Genomic DNA, 13291 nt, shown 5'->3' on the forward strand with positions numbered 1-13291 from the left:
TCATCAGCTCCTTCAGTGGTTAGGGGATCTGCAGCAGTCAGATCTGTCTTTGATGCAGTGCACCAAGGGGATGACTCTTAAGCCAGCAAACTCATCACCGTCACTAACATCAGAGCAGCTGGTTTCCCACTGTTTAGGCAGAAGTTGCAGCAAAAGGAACTGCACTCAGAAAAAACACAACAGTACCATCAGGAGAGTTTTTAAAGGCAAGTGGCAACTTGTTTCCTTTATCTTTGCTATCACACCTTACCGTAAGAGCCCAGTTGCTCTTTCTGGAAACTGCTGTGATGTCCCTGGGGTTTAAAAGCAGAAGGAAAGCAGGTTAAACACTGGGACTTGGCAATAAAATTGTAGGCCTAAACTGTTTGCCCTCTCTCCAGAGTAAATACAATCCTTTCTTTAGGAGCTTTTCCAAGGGAGTTTTATGTGATCTCACATACCAGCAAATTAATTTTCCCTTCTCCTCTCCATTACTTTCAAAAATTCCCTACTTAATTTTCTTCCACCCAGTCCACAAGCTCATTCTCTTCCACTAGCTTCCCTCAAGACTCTCTTTGTGTCTGCAGAAATGGGGCTGCAAGACAACCTCCTAAGGCAGTAAATATCTGTTCCCTATGCGTTCCCCTTAATACGTGCGCCAAGTCAACTGACCACCATACACTGCTCTTCCTGTCAGCACTGCAGAGACAATTCTGCTCCCAGTCAGTATTGTTTTGTTCTGCCTCACGCATCAGCCACAGAACTATTTGCCTGTTTTTGGATCACCAAAAGATCTGCCCTAAGGGCTGGGAAGATTTATTGTTTGGATAAAAAATGCAGAATTTGGCAATTTCAGGCAGGCAAAAATTGGCAGCTAACTTTGGGGTCTTTGGGAGTATCTTTGACTACAGTTGGTGGGATTTGGACCCTTTTTTTTTTTTTACATTTTTATAATTAAACACATAATAATCACCACCATCATCATTACATTATTATTTTTCTGCTGCTTGGCAAAATAAAAGTTTTTTGACTTTTTTTTTTATTCTGCAGCATTATGAAGGAACTCACCACGTTCTTCTTCGTAAGAAGCAGCAAACTAAGAATAATGGTAGAAGACTACCTGATAATATCTCTTTCTGGCAGATAATAATTTCCTGTAATATTTTAAACATGTTAGCATGAAATTACTTGCTAAATCTTGGTACTGCAAGGAGAGCTGGAGAACAACAGTGGCACCTTCTGTTTGTAGGACTGAAAAAGGATTCTAGCATCAGAAGGTCCAGGTCGAGCTTCCCTCTTCCTCCACTTCTCTTCAGCTGAGCTGAACTGGTCAGCAGCTCCAAACAACTGACAGAGGAATGGGAAAACTGATGCTGGTTACTAAGGCTCTGAGACTAGAAGGCAACAGTGCTTTTCACCTAATCAGAAACATTTGCTTCTTCCATGCAGGCACTTCACCTTGTCACTCACACCAGGGAACATATCTGCATTTCTCCTTAGCCTGATGTTTCCCTGTTTCTGACCATATTTCAAACAACACTGCCATGGCTTCTATCCCAATTTGTGAAATCACTTGACAGATAACCTCAGTCAACTTAGCATGTGATTTACTGGCCAGCTGTGCTGGTTATCTGAGTTTCTGGAGCTGGAGAGAGACCACAGATCTGTGTTGCAGCTGAGGATAGAGCTGGGAGCCTGCACTTCAAGGTGCCTATACTTCTGTGGCACCCTTCTCGTACCCTGTCTGTACAGACAGCCTCTAGACCCCTTTACATTGAGTACTCCAGTATCAAAAGAGAAGAAATTTCATAGATTCACAAAATATCCTGAGCTGGAAGGCACCCCTGAGGATCACCGAGTCCAGCTCCTAGCTGCACAAAGGACCACCCAAAATTCAAACCCTATGTCTGAGAGTGTTGTCCAAATGGTCCTTGAACTCCGGCAGCTTGGGGCCGTGCCCACTGCCCTGGGCAGCCCGTTCCAGGGCCCGACCACCCTGTGGTGCAGACCCTGTCCCTAACCCCCAGCTGCCCCTCCCCTGACACAGCTCCATGCCGTTCCCTCAGGCCCCGTCGCTGTCACACAGAGCAGAGCTCAGCGCTGCCCCTCCGCTCCCTGTGAGGAGCTGCAGCCGCCAGCAGGCCTCCCCTCAGCTCCTCTGCTCTGAGCTGAGCACACCAAGGAAGCTCAGCTGCTCCTTGCAGGTCTTGCCATTCAGATCTTTCTCCACCTTCGCAGCCCTCCTTTGGATGCTCTGTAATATTTTTATGTCCTTCAGATATTGTGATGCCCAACCCTCCACACTAGCATACACTTGGCCCTTTTGACTGCCTAGGCATACTACTGACTCATATTGAACTTGCTGTAAATCACATCCCCATATCCCTTTCTGTGGGGCTGCTCTGCAGCCTCTCATTCCCCAGACAATACAAGATCCAGGGCTGTCCTATCCCAGATGCAGAATCTGGCACTTTCTCTTATTCAACTTCATGAGGCTGGTGACTTCTCAGCCCTCAAATCTCTCTTCAAAGGCCACTCTACCCTTGAGGGATTCAACAGTTCCTCCCAGTTTTGTGTGATTCACAGATTTACCCAGTATGCCCTCAAGTCTTTTATTCCAGCCACTGATGAAAAACATCAAAGAGAACTGGCACTAAAATGGAACCCTGCAGGACCAAACTTGAGGGATGGGGAAAGGGGACAGAGAAGGCAGAAGAGCCCTCAGCTAATGGAGTGGGGTTTGCAGAGAGACTCATCAATCACCAGAGACAGCTCTGGAGGTACTTAAACAAGTTAAAAAAGGAAAAGAATTACTTTTGCAGGTGAGAAAGATTGCTGGGACTCTTACAGAAAAGGAAAAAATCCTACTAGTAACTAGACAGAATGGTATAAAATTAGTAAGACTGCTCAAGGTCACAGACATGAAGGGAGCCAGGGGAGGTGTTCTAAAAAGGCATTTGGAAGGGAAGATTTAAAATATAATTACTGGTTTTCACTATCAAGCTCACCGCACTTAGCTTCACCACAAGCTCGTGGCAGTTACTTTCATCCTACTTTGTCTATTTATTGTTATACTCGTGAATATCAATTTTTAAATGTACTTCCAGAGGATTGTTAAAAGATTTTAAAATGCTTTATAGTGACCTGAGCTTGAGTAGTGCACAGCAATCTCCTAAATACAGCAAAAGCTATTAGTATCAGAAATATATAAGCATCTTTAACGCTACTGTTCATTTTTAGAACCTATTACATTTAAAATCAATAGAAAATGAGGTGAGCTAAGCACCTTGCCATATTTTTCCTACGAACTACAAAATCTACTCACTATTGGATGAGGGAGGGCTGGGACTGCTTGACGAAGGGCCATGTGCCAGAGCAAAGAAAGAGTAAGCACATTTGCAACCTTTCAGTGATGACAAACCAAAGGAAGGCCAACATAGCTATAATAAATGAGCCTGAGTTAAAACTTTATCTCTGAATGCCTCGTTTGGAGAATGCAAGTGCAATTACAGTCAATGGCATTTTCAGATAATTTTAATCTGTTATGTATGCTAGCACCAACGTAGTAGCACTGTGGGCACCAGAATGTATAGCTTTCTGATGACAGCTCTTCTCAGTGCTCTGTATGAGCATTTTGGCAATCACATCATTGCTACATGGAAGGAGTGTACCTGTGCAGGCTGCCATCCCCAACATCTTTATGACATTCATTTTGTTAGCTTAATGGTCTCACCAGATTATGGAGAGATTGTGTTTGAGACAGGCTTTTCAAACACAAAGTTATTTCTAGTAAGAAAATAAAAATCCTCTTAAGCCAACTCACTTGTATAGGCCAACTCACTTCAACATGTGACAGTTGGACACAACCACTCAGTGGGGCAACACAAGGGCTTCCCAGCCTTGAGGCTGTTGGAGGGCAGAATCTGCTGGGATACAAGTTGAAACAGATGTAGAAACAAGAAGGCAAAAGACTAAGTTTCTGTGTGATGAAATTTCTAAAACTGGAGACTGAAGTAGTGTCAGTGCTCAGACAGTCTATAGACTTCCTGAACATAATCCTTGTTCTTGGGTCTATGTTTACCTGTTCTAGCTCTTTCTCACCCCTCCCACTCCTCTCCATTACATGAGGGCTTTGTTGTACTCAGGCTTCTCAATCTGAGGAACCCAGTAGGAGGCAATTGGCTTTGGCTTATATTACGCTTATCCTCTTACCATTGTTTTGCAAGGACAATATAAAATGCAATTAAAGTCAATACTTTCCCAACATTTTTTTTTTAAGATAACAAAGTACTTTAATCAAAACATTGCCAAGATTGCGTAAGCAAACGTATCCTTTTCCAAAATCAATCATTTTCCAAGGCAAAGACAAGTTGAGTTATCTACTGCAATTATGGCAATAAACTGAGCTACAATGTCAAGCGCTCGGGGTAGGAGAAGCCACATATCAAGAGGAGAAATACATTAAAAAAACTTCAGGCAGGTTTATTTGTTTTCCTACAAACATAAATATGTTTAGCAGGACTCTGCTCAAACCTGTACTTACACAGCAACTTTGTAAAAGCAACTTAAAAACCTGATGAGACAAACAAAAAAGGCTTTACCTCAAGTGAAGAATATTCCCTCTCTCCTGCAATACATTTGCTTTTTAGACGTATATCTGGAAAGAGAAAACTTCTCCTTGCCAAGCTGTCTCCATCACAGCTGAGTAGTGTCTGCCTTGAAGGAACAAGGGACTACTCTGGGTCAAAATATGCTCTAGCGTTATTTGATGGTGCTGAAAGAGCAAGTATAACAACACAGTTTCAGTTTTCAACCGAAAACTCAAATGCAGCACTTCACCTCCTGTTGTCCTGATCATGCATCCCCAGCTTACTTCAAGCTCCTGATGGCCACTTAATATACAAGAATTGCTGGTCAAAGGCTTGTTTAAAAAGTATTTAGAAACCTTGTCTTGAGATACAGAACCTTGTGCCTCTGCCACATGCTTGCTGATTGCCTGCCTGTAATTTGTGATCTGCCACTGACTCCTGTGCAATTCTGCACAGCATTTAGTATAACGGATTCCTGATATTAATTAAGGTGATTTAATGAGTGAGAGCCGTAACATGGCATTATCTCAAAGTGCACCACTGCAATATTGGAGAATATATATACGTACAGTCTTTCTGTGGTTCTTTTTAAAAGCAACTCCTATTGAATTACAGCTTTCAGCACGATTTATCAACATATTATTGTTTGTGGAAGAATACTACCTTCCTGCTCAAACTATTCCAAGGCTGACTCATATCCTGGTAATTCATTAATACATATGATTTTAGTCCAGTAAAATAATTTCTGCACTATACATATAATAACTCCTACAGCATCAAATGAAAAATATACCTCAAATTCTCTTTCTAAGCACTAACGGAACATTTTACTTGGCTTCCCACACACAACACCACAGGGAGGGGAACAGACAAAGCTTTAGAAAGCGATTTGATAGCAATATACGTTAGAGAGTTAAACACGGGAATGTAAGAGCTGCAATACTGAATGAGACCTGAGGTCAAACTAATCTAGTATCTTCCAACAGTAGCCTGTGTCAGAAGCTTCATGGGAAAATAGAGGTAGAATAATTTGCCCCAGCTGCCCTCTCCACAGTAAGTGTCATCCCATTAGAAACTGATTTAAAGCCTAGATTGTGAGGTTTAATATTCCTTCCAAGCAGCAGCAATCAAAAAAATTAACTTACGATAACTCTGAATGTGCTGCAGAGAGGAAAACTGGAGGTGGGGGAATGTATTTGTTTTCATGTTTCAGCAGACATAATTGCTACAACCAGCATGGGAGATACTATCACTTGGCAAACAAACCTGTACTGGCTAGAACTGCATATAATTTATGCCTGAGGCATTTATTGTTTCTGGGTATGATCTTGCAACCCTTTTTTTTTCTCACAGAGGCAGACTCTACCACTATTCACAATCTCGCTGACACCAACAGTAAGCACCATGTGTAACAGGAAGGGTTTGAGATGTATTCCTTTCATCAACAGGGCAACATGTTGCCTCTCAGCAGAGTATTTTCTTAACCTGACGCTGGCAACAATATGGTGCCTGTCATAAGCAAGATACTTTCATAAGGCTCGGTGACATGCAATGCCTAGGAGAAAATCTGCACAGGGAATGAACATGATCAGTCACAGGGAAATTATCTCAAATTTCCTTCCTGGTTTCTGGAAGCAGCTCCCAGCATTGCCTCTGGTGTGCCACTGGTTTTCATTGGTTCTCGGCCCACATCAGCGGCTGAACTGGCACAGCTGTCTGTGTACCAAGTGTGCACAGAACCAGACCTATTGGGCCAGACTCAGTTGGAGTGGCTGCAAATCAGCGTAAAGAAGGAAATGTATTTTATATCTTGCAGTATGGCTATCTGATGTGGATGAATGTAAGAGTGCATAAATACAAAATCACTCTCCTTCATGTGCGTCACACAAATGTGTGTTGATACAGGATAGCTCGAGTCCCTTCATCCCCTTCTCTCACTACTCACTCCTGCAACGGCACTGACTTACTCTGTTCAAGTGGTTCAATGCGACGAGGACCAACAGATTCCCTTAGCGTGACTGCAGTGTGACTGCTGAGTACCACAGCTTTCTTAATAACAGAAGTGAAAACTAAATGAAGCCCTGTATACATCTCTGAATGCTGAAGACCTAAAACTTACAGCAAATGCATATGCAAACTCAAGTAGAAGTCAGTGAGGCCATTTATAAGCCCGCTTGCTCCTCACCCCATGATGCAGATGGTCTCTGTGATCCCTGTTGTCACCCTCCTTTGCAGCAACACAAGGAGCAGCTCCCTTAAGGCTTGCTGACACTATGCACCAGTTGCAGCCTAGTCCTGACCATGAGTCTAACATCCTGAGAGGTATAGGTGGGTTCAGGTAAAGCTGTATTTTAAATATTAAGAAGTAAACAAACTACGCTAAGCAGTGACATTTCCGTTGGTGTCTTCTTTAGGTCCTCCCAAGGACTGGCTGTGAAGCTGTGACACAACAATACTGTTGGTGCCACTCCAGAAAGAAAGGAAAGGCTAAATAATACTGCTTTTATTGTAAATTGGCTTATTCTATTTATTTAGTGAGGGAGTAAGGGAAAGAAAGGGATGGAACAACACGAAAACTTTTTGACGTTTTTCTCTATTAAGTTGGCTGAGCAATGACATTGGCCCACTGAATCTCAAGGGTCTGAGTTTCACTCATTGTCTTTCAAACTTATGTACACAAAACAATAGATCTAGCATCGATACAGTTCACCTGAAAGATTTCACCACTGCAGCTGTAACCACATTTCCCACAGCTCAGGTACTACTCAGAGCATGAGGAGTTATAGGAGTAGCACTACGGTAAAAAGGTATCTTGGCTTGGCTGGGAGAGTTATGACATAGAATTCCTCCTTGTTGGTATCACAAGGAATTTCCTCAGGTTTTTGAAACTGAGATACAGGATTCTCCCTGTCCTCCATTTTCATGGTGTAGTGTGAGGGAGAAAGGGACAAATATTCCAGCCCATGCATTCAGTTAAGTACTTTAACATTGTCCTGTATAAATCAATGCAAGTGTTGTACCCTCATCCTGTGAGCACCATCAGGTTATTTGACTAGGGCAAGGTCAATTGCTTTTCTGGGTTACATGATCAAATGTGGGTGGCAGGTCACTGTTATGTAAGCCAGGGGACAAAACCATCTCTGCCTCCTTTTTATTTTTTAATTTGGTCCCTCTACATCCAAGACATGTGGTGATTCAGTGCTGCTGTTGTGGATACATCCATTTACTTGGGATTAAACTGATTCTGTACAGCCATATTTATCATCAATGCTTCCACACAGAAGGGTATAGAGGGATCTTTGTAGTTAAGCTTTGTGGGCTTCTTCAGCCCAAAAATAATTCCCACAAACACTTTCTATCTGTCATCCCTTGTATGATTAATCCCTCATTTTATACCCATTTTCAAAATGGAGATACCACGTGAAAAATTGACCTCAGAAGGCTAATAGTTCATGTTTTGTACAAGTAAGTGAAAAATTGGATGCTACGAGGCAGGATTAGATATCCAGTTAATACAGCAGTGTTTCAAGATCAGACTTGTGTGATCTTTGGATAATAGACAGTTGCTGTATTTTTCAAGGTGCTCTTTTCTTTCTCTTTTTCTGGAATGAAAGAAGGCTTCTCTTGACACCTATCCATCGGTAGCCCTACGTGAAGCATCCTTCTAACATAATGATCATAGGCTCAGATAGGTCTAATGACTTCAAACACTCTGGAATGAAATCCTACTTGGCAACAAAAAAAAAAGTCAGCCCTTCATTTAACAGTGTTATTTTTGGCCTGGATTACGGTTCTGTGATGTAGTGGGATAACAAAGCCGTCCTGAGGTTGGGTTCAAATCTAATTTGAAGTCTGCTCAGTGACAACCTGAGAAACAAAGACAACCTGCTGGGCAATACTTGAGGTGTTTTACAGGTCTGCACTGCAATATGCTGGCAAAGTTACTAAGGAAACTGCCTCAATATCTGCTCACAAGATACATGGCTCTGGCCACTACTTGCAGTTGTTCCACTCCATGCATGTCAAGTTTTTGAACAGTTGTCTGGGAGCAAAGCTGGGAAGGAAGAAAGAGAGGAGACAGCGGAGCACATAAGAAACACGTTTGTTCTAAAATAGAGAAAGAAGAGTCCAAATACACCAATGTGACAATGCATATGCTCATGTCTCTCTCTTGTATCAGGGAGGGAAAAAAAATCAGCCATACTTGAGCTTTTATTATTTATTTTGTAGTGCTGTAAAAGCAGCAAACATATTATATACTGAGCAAAAACTCAGTATATAATGGAGCTAGGGAGCCAAATTCTGTTTTGGACTTTGTGTTGTACAAATCTACGTTACTGAATTTCCTTCTGACTGACACTAGTACTACCAAAAGCAGACTGGGAACTGTGCTCCAGTGCCTGGTTACAAATTAGTAATTGCATTTGTTTAAAATCTGGTAGGAGAGTACTACAGAATAATCAACAGCCAAACAGGAATACACTGAAGCAAAAAATGCTGTCACCCAGTGTGTAGTTCTCCACATGCTAGAGGGGTACTTTTGCCTGGCGGACAATGATCTCCTTTTACAGTGGCTGAATCAACTGAATTGGTTGGTGAAATGGCTACTTGGACAGCCTTCATTAAAGCTGAGCACCATGTCTGTGAGATCTAGCAATCGAGCCCCACTTAAGCCCACTTTTGAGGCACTGAATTGCTTCCTGCAGAAGGTTAAATTCCTCAGTACGCACGGATTTTGCTCTATTTTGGCAGAGGTGGAAAGGGGCAGAGGACGAGAGTGTAGATTTAGCAGCCCAGAGTCTTACATGCTGTTCACTGCATGTCCCCACTAAAAGCACTTTTTTTCTGAGTGCAGCTCATCTTTTCAACTCTACCACTCCCTGCAGAGTTACGACAAATGCGTTTGCTGTCTTTCCTTGTCTTCCCTTGCAGAAGGCAATTCCTACAGCAGGAAGAGAAAATTATTTATGATAGAATTTCACACATTTTTCTGGGTGCTTAATGAAGCTTGAACTTGAGTGGAGCAGAGAGTGCTTATTGTAGAATTTTTTTCGAGATCACTGCACAACAAACAGAAACTGAATAAGCAATTAAGTTAACTGGCTTTAAAACTCATACTGGCTGAGGATTAAGGTAATTATGTCTGCTCTTATACACATTCATTGTAGCTTTAAATAGTCTTGCTTGCTGTTTTGTTGCTGTTGTGCTTCTAAAACTAATCTGAGTTGTTGTCCTGCTGTTAATTACCACAAAGGTTATAAATACAAGACATCCTTGCGATAAATATAGCTAAGTTATTTGTATTATGTACTCAAAGAAGTTGCAGGCCTCTGGCAAGGTTTATATTAACAGATCCAATGGTTTCTTCCTGTACTAATGAATTTACAATACTTTAGGCTTACGGGATCTGTTAAACTAAGATACAGTAGATGTATTTGATATTGCCAAACAGTGATTTTGCCATCAAAGGTGAAAAAAAAAATCTATTTTTTAAGTTTGCATGAAAAGAGAGACTCTGGGAAAGCTGTATTAGCCTCCACATTATCACTGGCAAGGCAGTGTGGATTCTTTACCTTCTGGGTTACAAATAAGTTTCCTTTTAAATGGTTGGAATGCAGGGGAGGGGAAAGGAAGAGAAACCCCCTACATTCTCCTTGTCTAACAAGAAGCCTCAGCGTGAGAACCACTCCCTAGCAGAAGTAATCTGTGATTGACAATAGTTTTTTTTTGCAACCAGGGCTAAAAATGGTTTAGCTGTAAACAGACAAATGCAGAACATTTTAATGCCCTTTACAAACGCAAGGACTGCTTACACAAGCACTCTCCACGTGGAATGGCTAGCCAGTGGCACCGAGCAATCAGCGAGCTTCAGAGTTCCTGAAAAATGATGACTTTTCATGGCAGAGTATGAGCGCAAACATATGAGAGTTTTTTTTTGCTTTTGTCTTGTAATGAAGAAAGAGGATAGATTCACAAAAACTTGAAGTTTATTCTCCATACCGTCAAGGTGTTCATAGATGTGATCTTTGGCAAGCTACTATACTGGGTTTCACCCTTCTGGCTTGAAAAACTCTGAGAGAGAAATATTTTCCACATCACAGAGACAATGAATGTGTGCAAGGCACTTGGCACAATGGGGTGGGAGCTAAGCAAACAGCCAGAACAAAGTCTGAGGCTTTGATACAATTTCCCTGCAACCTTAAAGTTGGCTCTTCAGCTCTGCAATGAGTCTACGAAGATCTGCAGTGAAAAGACATCAATGAAATGACGCGACATGGGACAACCTCAGCGTTTCACAGTGATTCTGATGGTACCTTTCTATAGAAACACTGAAAATTGTCTTATGCTGAAGTTAACAATCACACGAAGAAAGTTACGTAGCAGCAGCTTATTTGTATTTTCAACAGTTAGAAAAATGTTGCTAACACCAGCTGTATCTCTATGGCTGTTTTTCTTTACAGACTCTTTCCTGTGAATCAGACACAAACACAGACTTACCCAGCGATTCTGCATGTCTTAAAAGGGCAAGCTTACCAATTGTTTCCATGGGCATTCTGCCTAAAATTAGCAGAATCTGTGCCTGGATGTGAATGATGGACTCATGTGAAGATTAACTCCCTATACACTAGGAAGGCCATCTGAACTAAATAGAGCTTTGACCAAAACGACATACACTTCCAAGGTCCTAAATTAGTATTTGTAAACACACTGATTTGTAACCGAAAATGAGCTTTAGTTTCAAAATGGAAACGGGAGGAGAAAGTCAATGCTGACAGCAAAATCATAAATCATAAAAACTCCATTATCATGAATCAAAACAACAGATGTAACACAAATAACAGCACCTTTTATAGAGTCAAGTGAAACCTTTTTGATTCACACACTGAAAAGGATGATATAGCCAAAATACATATATTTTAATCTCTCAGTAATGTTCTATGGTTGATATGAATGGCTGTTACCCAAAAAAACCTATGGATGATTTATATGCCAGCAGAATCACTAACCCCAAACCACATTTTTCTGTCAGATCTGACATTAATATCTATAAACACTTCCACTAACTATGTTCTCTTTGCAGAGGAACAACAAAGTACAGGTGGTTCATACATCAATGATTTGTTGATCTATAAATTCACTTTCCTTCCTTCCTTATTAGCAGGCCTTCTGACTGCCTGCATCACCTATTACCACCTTAAGCACCAGACAGGAACTAAATTATTGAGGAGTGCTCCCTCAACAAAGCTGGCATCATACCACAGTTTCTGTAATCAGTCTCTGGAGTCCAAATACCTCAGACTTCAAACAGGAAATAACTCTGTCCTCCCCACTGCACACTTTGAAGGACCTACATTTTTGGGAACAAAGCAAATTCTCCACCATAAGAATTCTCCAAGCCTGCATTAATCAGGCTGTTGGGCCAACAGATAAGCTGGAGTTGACAGGTCAATCAACATATCCTGTAGAGGCAGAGTGCCTACCCTTGCCCACTGACAATGGAAAAAGTAGGATGGCCAGGAGATGTTTGTATTTCTGAGCCAACAATTCTTGTCTGACCACGAGGGTGAGAAGAAGATGAGCTACTGCTTCACTCATTGCATGGTTTGTACTGTCACCAGCAACTCACTCATTAAGCGTCCCAGGCACACGAAGAGACAAAACTCTCACAAACAAGGTTTACAGAACTGCTTCTAGTTTCTTATTATCACAAGTACCTGATCATTTACAGGTAGGTTTCAAAGTATGTTACTAAGACTTAGCATTATGAACAAATACATTTTGTATTAGCTACTGCCTAACAAGAATGCAGGTCTTGAGTTCTTCCTTGTTGTACTTACAGTGACTTCAGTGGCAAAACCTCTTACTGATATGACAGTGAGAACGTGTTACAACACAAGAAACTCAAGAAACAGAAAGTATTCCTAACTATTTCTATAGGCATCATGAAAGGAATATTTCTTCTTAACGTTTTGTCTCTATTTTTAGCAGGTGTATCAAAACTTGGCAACTCACAACTTTCTGATGTGACTCAACATTACTTCTTCTTACACATGTGGAACTCACTGTGCCAATCTGAGCTTTTCCCATCGTGTCCTAGCATGAAAGTAACCTTGCACTGTCTTCTCACTGACACACACGGTACAATAAGCTTCTTAGGCAACAGAAGTACCAATGAGATGCAGTGCAAAATCTTTGGAAAGGACGTATGGATCTTCAGACATTTTTTTCTCCTTTGCTGAACAAAGAAGCTTTAAAGTACTGCAATTTTGGACTTTGTAACTTTCATGTGTTCAAAACCCATGCAAATAGATCATGTATGAATAAAAAGGCAATCCCAGTAGAAAAATTTCCACAAATATTTCCTTCTTCCCTTTCTCTCTCAAATGATGCGTCCTCATCTTTCTAGTCTTTTCGAGGAGGCTTCTACAGAATAAAGCTATAGAATTCACATGTTTGAAATTGTTACACACTTAACTAGTCATTAGAATTTATAATATTGTGTGACTTTGGTAACAAATCATGAAGCACACAACAAACATGATGTAAATCACACTTCATTTGGATTCCCCCAAAACTCCTTTTATTACTGCTCCATAAGCGAATTCTATCAAGAAAAAGTAAGCTCACAAATTACACTATTTTTTCACTTTAACTGTTGCAAATGCTCTATTCCATTAAGTTACTCCAAATGAATTCGCTGTAAATAAGGTATGCCTCTGTCC

General features: G+C 41.2%; 1 protein-coding gene across 4 annotated transcripts in view; it reads right to left on the bottom strand.

Annotated features, from left to right (window-relative positions):
• SCUBE1 (signal peptide, CUB domain and EGF like domain containing 1) overlaps nucleotides 1–13291 on the bottom strand; it is a 207272-nt gene that overhangs the window by 39809 nt on the left and 154172 nt on the right. The gene's annotated exons all lie outside the window — the stretch shown is intronic.

Source organism: Gallus gallus, chromosome 1 (assembly GCF_016699485.2).
Source record: "Gallus gallus isolate bGalGal1 chromosome 1, bGalGal1.mat.broiler.GRCg7b, whole genome shotgun sequence".
Lineage (NCBI taxonomy): Eukaryota > Metazoa > Chordata > Aves > Galliformes > Phasianidae > Gallus > Gallus gallus.